This window comes from Oncorhynchus kisutch, linkage group LG24 (genome assembly GCF_002021735.2).
Source record: "Oncorhynchus kisutch isolate 150728-3 linkage group LG24, Okis_V2, whole genome shotgun sequence".
Lineage (NCBI taxonomy): Eukaryota > Metazoa > Chordata > Actinopteri > Salmoniformes > Salmonidae > Oncorhynchus > Oncorhynchus kisutch.
The window spans coordinates 38,236,291-38,246,048 of record NC_034197.2 but is presented as its reverse complement, the minus strand read 5'-3'; the positions used below and the strand labels follow the sequence as shown (position 1 = coordinate 38,246,048).

The 9,758-nt window shown below is 44.0% G+C and overlaps 1 long non-coding RNA gene across 1 annotated transcript; it reads right to left on the bottom strand.

Annotated features, from left to right (window-relative positions):
• Nucleotides 1-3,430: 3,430 nt before the first annotated feature.
• LOC109880576 (uncharacterized) lies at nucleotides 3,431-8,914 on the bottom strand. The gene is made up of 4 exons (XR_004205318.1): nucleotides 8,747-8,914; nucleotides 5,250-5,400; nucleotides 4,693-4,735; nucleotides 3,431-3,534 (listed from the first exon to the last, which is right to left on the bottom strand). It is a non-coding gene; the product is annotated as an uncharacterized LOC109880576 (long non-coding RNA).
• Nucleotides 8,915-9,758: the final 844 nt, after the last annotated feature.

The window sequence follows — 9,758 nt, the reverse complement described above, 5'->3', positions numbered from 1 at the left end:
ACCCACGATAACAGAATGGTGTGGTCATTCCCACGATAACAGAATGGTGTGGTCATTCCCATGATAACAGAATGGTGTGGTCATACCCACGATAACAGAATGGTGTGGTCACTCCCACGATAACAGAATGGTGTGGCTATACCCACGATAACAGAATGGTGTGGTCATACCCACGATAACAGAATGGTGTGGCTATACCCACGATAACAGAATGGTGTGGTCATTCCCACGATAACAGAATGGTGTGGTCATACCACGATAACAGAATGGTGTGGTCATACCCACGATAACAGAATGGTGTGGTCATTCCCCACGATAACAGAATGGTGTGGCTATACCCACGATAACAGAATGGTGTGGTCATACCCACGATAACAGAATGGTGTGGCTATACCCACGATAACAGAATGGTGTGGTCATTCCCACGATAACAGAATGGTGTGGTCATACCCACGATAACAGAATGGTGTGGTCATACCCACGATAACAGAATGGTGTGGTCATTCCCATGATAACAGAATGGTGTGGTCATACCCACGATAACAGAATGGTGTGGTCATTCCCACGATAACAGAATGTGTTGTCATACCCACGATAACAGAATGGTGTGGTCATTCACACGATAACAGAATGGTGTGGCTATACCCACGATAACAGAATGGTGTGGTCATACCCACGATAACAGAATGGTGTGGTCATTCCCACGATAACAGAATGGTGTGGTCATACCCACGATAACAGAATGGTGTGGTCATTCCCACGATAACAGAATGGTGTGGCTATACCCACGATAACAGAATGGTGTGGCTATACCCACGATAACAGAATGGTGTGGTCATACCCACGATAACAGAATGGTGTGGCTATACCCACGATAACAGAATGGTGTGGTCATACCCACGATAACAGAATGGTGTGGTCATACCCACGATAACAGAATGGTGTGGTTATTCCCACGATAACAGAATGGTGTGGTCATACCCACGATAACAGAATGGTGTGGTCATACCCACGATAACAGAATGGTGTGGTCATACCCACGATAACAGAATGGTGTGGCTATACCCACGATAACAGAATGGTGTGGTCATACCCACGATAACAGAATGGTGTGGCTATACCCACGATAACAGAATGGTGTGGTCATACCCACGATAACAGAATGGTGTGGTCATACCCACGATAACAGAATGGTGTGGTCATACCCACGATAACAGAATGGTGTGGTCATTCCCATGATAACAGAATGGTGTGGTCATTCCCACGATAACAGAATGGTGTGGTCATACCCACGATAACAGAATGGCGTGGTCATTCCCACGATAACAGAATGCTGTGGTCATACCCACGATAACAGAATGGTGTGGTCATTCCCACGATAACAGAATGCTGTGGTCATACCCACGATAACAGAATGGTGTGGTCATTCCCACGATAACAGAATGGTGTGGCTATACCCACGATAACAGAATGGTGTGGTCATACCCACGATAACAGAATGGTGTGGCTACACCCACGATAACAGAATGGTGTGGTCATACCCACGATAACAGAATGGTGTGGTCACACCCACGATAACAGAATGGTGTGGTTATTCCCACGATAACAGAATGGTGTGGTCATACCCACGATAACAGAATGGTGTGGTCATACGCACGATAACAGACTGGTGTGGTCATACCCACGATAACAGAATGGTGTGGCCATACCCACGATAACAGAATGGTGTGGTCATTCCCACGATAACAGAATGGCGTGGTCATACCCACGATAACAGAATGGTGTGGTCATACCCACGATATCAGAATGGTGTGGCCATACCCATGATAACAGAATGGTGTGGTCACACCCACGATAACAGAATGGTGTGGTCATTCCCACGATAACAGAATGGTGTGGTCATACCCACGATAACAGAAGGGTGTGGTCATACCCACGATAACAGAATGGTGTGGTCATTCCCACGATAACAGAATGGTGTGGTCATACCCACGATAACAGAATGGTGTGGGAAAATACCCACGATAACAGAATGGTATGGTCATACCCACGATAACAGAATGGTGTGGGAGCATACCCACGATAACAGAATGGTGTGGGAGCATACCCACGATAACAGAATGGTGTGGTCATACCCACGATAACAGAATGGTGTGGTCACACCCACGATAACAGAATGGTGTGGTTATTCCCACGATAACAGAATGGTGTGGTCATACCCACGATAACAGAATGGTGTGGTCATACGCACGATAACAGACTGGTGTGGTCATACCCACGATAACAGAATGGTGTGGCCATACCCACGATAACAGAATGGTGTGGTCATTCCCACGATAACAGAATGGTGTGGTCATACCCACGATAACAGAATGGTGTGGTCATACCCACGATATCAGAATGGTGTGGCCATACCCATGATAACAGAATGGTGTGGTCACACCCACGATAACAGAATGGTGTGGTCATTCCCACGATAACAGAATGGTGTGGTCATACCCACGATAACAGAAGGGTGTGGTCATACCCACGATAACAGAATGGTGTGGTCATTCCCACGATAACAGAATGGTGTGGTCATACCCACGATAACAGAATGGTGTGGGAGCATACCCACGATAACAGAATGGTATGGTCATACCCACGATAACAGAATGGTGTGGGAGCATACCCACGATAACAGAATGGTGTGGGAGCATACCCACGATAACAGAATGGTGTGGGAGCATACCGGTCATTAAGTATATTCATACGAGTAGACCGCTGATTGGCCAGCTCAGCCAATGAAGGCAGGATGACATCATTCTCTCTTTGAGGAAATATCCAATCAAATCACATTTTATTCGTCACATGCACCGAATACCACATGTGTAGACTTTACCGTAGAAAACTTATCAACCCTTTTCCAACAATAAAGAGTTAAAAACACAAATAAATAGCAAGCATTTCTATAACGGTATGTTTGAGATACAAGTTTAAGTTGGGATTTATTTATTTTTTATTTAATTTATGCGTTGGCCACAAATACAAGTATAAGATGAGTCAAGAACATTACTTGGGTATGGGTTAACAGAATATAAACTTTTAAAAGTGATATTTTCACTGGACAGTTACTTTAAAACAGCATATACACAGACACACACACATTGGTGGCACAAAAAATGATGTAATACTATAATTTACATGCCATTTAGCAGGGGCTTTTGTCAGTCATTCACATTTCACACATGGGTGGTCCTGGGAATCCTACCCACTATTTTGCCATTACAAGTGCCATGCTCTACCAACTGAGCTACATAAAATACCCCAAACACAGACAGACACATTGCTACATGCCCATACAACACACACACACACACACACACACACACACACACACACACACACACACACACACACACACACACACACACACACACACACACACACACCACCCACCTGTTTTCCAGCTGTTTGATGTTGTCTGTGAGTAACCTCTGCTGCTCTCTCAGCTGTTGGTTCCTGTTGAACAGCTCCTCCATTCTCTTTGTGTCACTACATAGACCAGCACACCAACAGGTATCAATACGTCTCCCACACATCAACATTTCACCCTTTAGTGAATCAAATCAAAGTTTATTGGTCGCACACACAGATTTTGTAGACGTTATCACAGGTGTAACGGTCGTTTCTAGCTTCAACGGTGCGGTAATACACAATACACCACAATATCCACATAATTCCCCTAAAAAAAAGTTAAAAGAGAAATGAATTAAGAAATAACAGAATGAGCTACTATAACATTATTAAAGTAACCAGTGTTCAATGACTATGTACTTAGGGCAGCAGTCTCTAAGGTGCAGGGTAGAGTATTGGGTGGTAGTCATCTAGAAACAGTGACTAAGGTTCAGGGCAGGGTACTGGGAGGAGGCCGGCTAGTGGTGACTATTTTACAGTCTGATGGTCTGGAGATAGAAGCTATTTATTAGCTTTCGGTCCCAGCTTTGATGCACCTGTACCCACCTTCGAGATGGTAGCAAAGTGAACAGCAAAGTGAACAGGCCATGACTCAGGTGGCTGAGGTCCTTAATGATGTTCTGGAGGGCAGGCAGTGTGCCCCTGGTGATGCGTTGGGCTGACTGCCCTCTGGAGAGCCATGCGGTGGCTCCCGACAGAATGCTCTCGATGGTGTATCTGTAGAAGTTTCTGAGGGTCTTAGGGGCCAAGCCAAATTTCTTCAGCCTCCTTAGATTGTAGAGGCGATGTTGCGCCTTCTTCACCACACTGTTGGTCTGGAAGGACCATTTTAGGTCCTCAGTGATGCGCACGCCGAGGAACTCAACGTTTTTAGTCCACGATCAGCTCCTTTGTTTGTTGACATTGAGTGTGAGGTTATCTTCCTGCCACCCCACTCCCAGGGCCCTCACCGCCTCTCTGTAGTCTGTCTCGTCATTGTTGGTGATCAGGCCTACCACTGTTTTGTCATCAGCAAACTTGATGATTGAGTTAGAGACGTGCGTGGCCACGCAGTCATGGGTGAATAGGGAGTACAGGAGGGTGCTGACCACGCACCCCTGTCGGGCCCCCGTGTTGAGGATCAGTGTGACAGCGGTGTTGCTGCCTACCTGCACCACCTGGTATCACTACTTCTTCCACATATCAATATATCACCTTTTAGTAATGTGTTTTGAAATGGACTCAGCATTTACTTACCAGCCCTTTTTATTGGTTAGCTCCTGCAATTTCTCTTGCCATTCTACAGAGAGAGGGAGAGAGAGAGGAAAAGAGAGAGGGAGGGAGAGAGAGAGAGACAGAGAGAGAGAGAGAGAGAGATGGTGGAGAGAGAGAGAGGTGGAGAGAGATGGAGAGCGAGAGAGAGAGAGAGAGAGATGGAGAGAGAGAGAAAGAGAGAGAGAGAGAGAGAGAGAGAGAGAGAGAGAGAGAGAGAGAGAGAGAGAGAGAGAGAGAGAGAGAGAGAGAGAGAGAGAGAGAGAGAGAGATGGTGGAGAGAGATGGTGGAGAGAGATGGAGAGAGAGAGAAAGAGAGAGAGAGACGGAGAGAGAGAGAAAGAGAGACAGAGAGAGAGAGGGAGGGAGGGAAAGCGAGAGAGAGGGAGGGAGAGAGGGACCGAGAGAGAGAGATTGTAGATGGATTGATAGACAGTTAGATAATGTTAGAATATGAATTATATAGTATTGTCTTGTGTGGTACCATGCTCACATCTCAGATCATCAGCAACACTGACACCGCAGAAGGATTGATCACTCACTTTGGACCTCTCGGTCGTGGGACTCCCTCAGTTTGTGGAGGAGATTGTTGAAACCATCCAGAGCCATGGAAACACTGCTGTCACAGCCGACGTTTACACAGGACCCCTCTCTCTCTCTCTCAGCTGTCATCCACAACAGAAATGTCCTCAACTGGGGAAGAAAACCAACCAAAGCATAGGTTCAGGTTTCCACAAGAGCATGCCACAGCGCAGCAGGCCTTAAGGCCTTAACTTCCACGAATAGGAGGCAAACTTATGCAGAGATATTGGAAATGATAACAAGTGTGTGTGTGTGTGTGTGTGTGTGTGTGTGTGTGTGTGTGTGTGTGTGTGTGTGTGTGTGTGTGTGTGTGTGTGTGTGTGTGTGTGTGTGTGTGTGTGAGAGAGAGAGAGAGAGAGAGAGAGAGAGAGAGAGAGAGAGAGAGAATATCACTTGAGACTTGTAAGTAGATTTCCCTTATCTTATGTCCTACAGGTCTACGTTTAATTGATAGAACAGGGAACATTTAATAATATGACACAATATGCTGTAAGATGCCACTGTAGTCCTGTCATTATTACAAAAATAAGGCCATGAAACACAACATATAAAACAATAAGGAGCAGTACAGTAGACTATAACATGTCTAGTGGAGCAGTACAGTAGACTATAACATGTCTAGAGGAGCAGTACAGTAGACTATAACATGTCTAGTGGAGCAGTACAGTAGACTATAACATGTCTAGAGGAGAGGAGCAGTACAGTAGGCTATAACATGTCTAGTGGAGCAGTACAGTAGACTATAACATGTCTAGTGGAGCAGTACAGTAGACTATAACATGTCTAGAGGAGCAGTACAGTAGACTATAACATGTCTAGAGGAGCAGTACAGTAGACTATAACATGTCTAGAGGAGAGGAGCAGTACAGTAGACTATAACATGTCTAGAGGAGAGGAGCAGTACAGTAGACTATAACATGTCTAGTGGAGAGGAGCAGTACAGTAGACTATAACATGTCTAGAGGAGCAGTACAGTAGACTATAACATGTCCAGTGGAGCAGTACAGTAGACTATAACATGTCTAGAGGAGAGGAGCAGTACAGTAGACTATAACATGTCCAGTGGAGCAGTACAGTAGACTATAACATGTCTAGTGGAGCAGTACAGTAGACTATAACATGTCTAGAGGAGCAGTACAGTAGACTATAACATGTCTAGTGGAGCAGTACAGTAGACTATAACATGTCTAGAGGAGAGGAGCAGTACAGTAGACTATAACATGTCTAGAGGAGCAGTACAGTAGACTATAACATGTCTAGTGGAGCAGTACAGTAGACTATAACATGTCTAGTGGAGTAGTACAGTATGTTCTGTGAGGATCAATGCTGTTGACTATTCCATGGACATTTTTATTTAATATAACATAAACCATTTGTTTTAACTCAGGCCTTCTTCTCTATTTAATTATTTTTTTTACTTGTCTCTGCGTAATTCCCAATAGAAGGGGAGGGTGAGAGGGTGTGTCAACACACTCTAAACACCGTGAAGCATTTTTTGATCTGAGCTGTTCTCAGAAGCAGCATGTCGGGATACGTTGTCTTAACTGTCCCAAATGTTGCAGCAAAGCAAGAGAAGACCTGTCTGTCCAACGGTCTGCCTTTCCCTGCTCACAGAGTGTTGCTTAACAGGCTCTCAGTTCAAACTGTGACATACACACATATTACACACATGTACATTGTAGATTGATCGAGGTCCATTTTCAGTTATCAATAATCTACTCTACTTTTTTTTAAGAGTTCACAGATCAATAGACCTGAATTACTCATATCCAAATCTATGTATCTGTATCTGTCCTAGTGGTCTAAATGTATATACACCTATAGAACAGAAATGGGTACTAGCTGTGTAGCTTTTCTAGCTTTTCTGCATAGCTGTATAGCTGTGTATCTGTGTATCTGTGTAGCTGTGTAGCTTTTCTCGCTGTATAGCTGTGTAGCTGTGCAGCTGTGTAGCTGTGTAGCTTTTCTAGCTGTATAGCTGTGCAGCTGTATACCTGTGTAGCTGTATACCTGTGTACCTGTGTAGCTGTATACCTGTGTAGCTGTGTTGCTGTGTTGCTGTTTTGCTGTATACCTGTGTAGCTGTGTAGCTGTGTACCTGTGTAGCTGTGTAGCTGTGTTGCTGTTTTGCTGTATACCTGTGTAGCTGTGTAGCTGTGTAGCTGTGTACCTGTGTAGCTGTGTAGCTGTGTAGCTGTGTAGCTGTGTAGCTGTGTACCTGTGTAGCTGTGTAGCTGTATACCTGTGTAGCTGTGTAGCTGTGTAGCTGTGTACCTGTGTAGCTGTGTACCTGTGTACCTGTGTAGCTGTGTAGCTGTATACCTGTGTAGCTGTATACCTGTGTACCTGTGTAGCTGTATACCTGTGTAGCTGTATACCTGTGTACCTGTGTAGCTGTATACCTGTGTAGCTGTGTAGCTGTGTAGCTCTGCCCTGCATCGGTCTGCCTGATCCGTCACAGAATTGGAACATATTTGGCGAAATTAGACAATGACAGACAGACACTCATGTATGCAACGACAAGGCTACATTTTCTATAGAAATAGAAATATAGATTCAGTTATATGGTTCCTGAAGTAAAAAAAAAGGAGGGAAATCCAGGAATCGAAAAACAACTGATTGGACATCCCAACATTTTTTGGGGTAAACAGTTGGGGGGGATAGGGAAGATAAGTTGAACTACTCCTATATTTATCGACAGAGTTATCGATGTAAGGACTGCCCTCCGTTAGCTCAACATGATAGTTTTTTCAACAAGTTTTATCCACACATAAAAATGGAGGTCGCAATCCCAGATTGCCACCTTTAATCCTACAATCCTGTACAACACAGTGTTGGGAAATAGACATAGGACCCAACAATAGGTTATTGTCACAACATGTTAAATATCTGTGCTCTGAGAAAATACACAGGCTACAGTAACTAACTGTTCCTTTCCTGTTCTGTCACCTCCTCTGCCCCCAAATCAACACACGGATTTATATCACCGTTAATCCACGGATTTATATCACCGTTAATCCACGGATTTATATCACCGTTAATCCACAAACCATTAACCCGTCGTCTGACAAATTCAATGGGAACAAATGCACACTTCACTACACTGTTTTGTTATTCAAAACAACCATGTGGTTCAATCAATGATCATACAAGACGCTGTTAGGAAGAAGATAACATTTACCATAAATATATATATATATATAACTGTAAATAATGTAATTGAATGTCATCCTGTCCTTCATCATACAGATGAATCCTCATTTCCATCCATTGTCTATGTATTCCCTGTTCTAACGAGGATTCAATGAGAAGGACTCTTAAGGAAACAGTCCTTTCCTGTATGCTAATGAATAGACTCTCCTGCCCAGCATGCCTCCTGGCACCGGCCCACCCAGCAACCCGTCCCAACTTTACAGGCCCCAGCTCCCCACCACACACCGTCAACAGGCACACTCACCTTTTTCCAGGTCCCCAACGAAGACCCGTCACTCTGTCTGTCTGTCCTTCTGTCTGTCAATCCCTTGCAGTCTAGTCTGTCTCTTCTCCTCCTTAGCTCTGGAGAGCTGGTTGGTCAGTGCCAGAGATAGAGATGGATAAGGTAACAGAGAGAGAGAGAGAGAGAGAGAGAGAGAGAGAGAGAGAGAGAGAGAGAGAGAGAGAGAGAGAGAGAGAGAGAGAGAGAGGAAATACACACAAGGGAAAGCCCCCCCCCCCTCATCTCCACCCCAGGGGAAACAGGTCTGAGCGGTGCTAGAGAACACAAACACGGATGCCCAGGCCAGTTCTCCCTTGATATTCCGGTTCTGCAGAAATCCAGCAAAAACCGGACCATCCAGATTTATTAACCTTTAGAGAGCAGACAGAAGCCATAGGGTAACTCAAACACAGCATGAACTTTTCACTCTTACGTTTCAGAAGTAAAAATAGGCAGAGATAAAACAAAAATAAAATAAAAAACAACACAAAATGACATGAATTCAGGGTCTATAAACATTGAGTTATGATTGAGTAACTATAGAATATAATAAATAATTTGTGTTACTTTTTTTATACCCACATGAAGTAATCTCACAATTTGAGAGGATTAGCAAACTTGCTCAGAAGGTGAAATAGGGTATTTTGAGGTTTTAAAGACGACCATGCTGATTGGGCATTTCTCCAAATGTTTTGGAATCATACCAGGTATTACTCTTTTATTTACAAATGGGGTGGAGTGTGGACACATTTATCCAGTTTCCCTCCTAGCTCTACGTGAGATGAACTATGAATCAGAATCGTGTGATAAAACATTACCAGTCACAATTACAGTGATTGCTGTAGGACATAGAGTACCAGTCAAAAGTTTGGACACACCTACTCATTCAAGGGTTTTTCTTTATTTTTTACTATTTTCTACATTGTAGAATAATAGTGAAGACATCAAAACTATGAAATAACACATGGAATCATGTAGTATAAAAAAAAGTGTT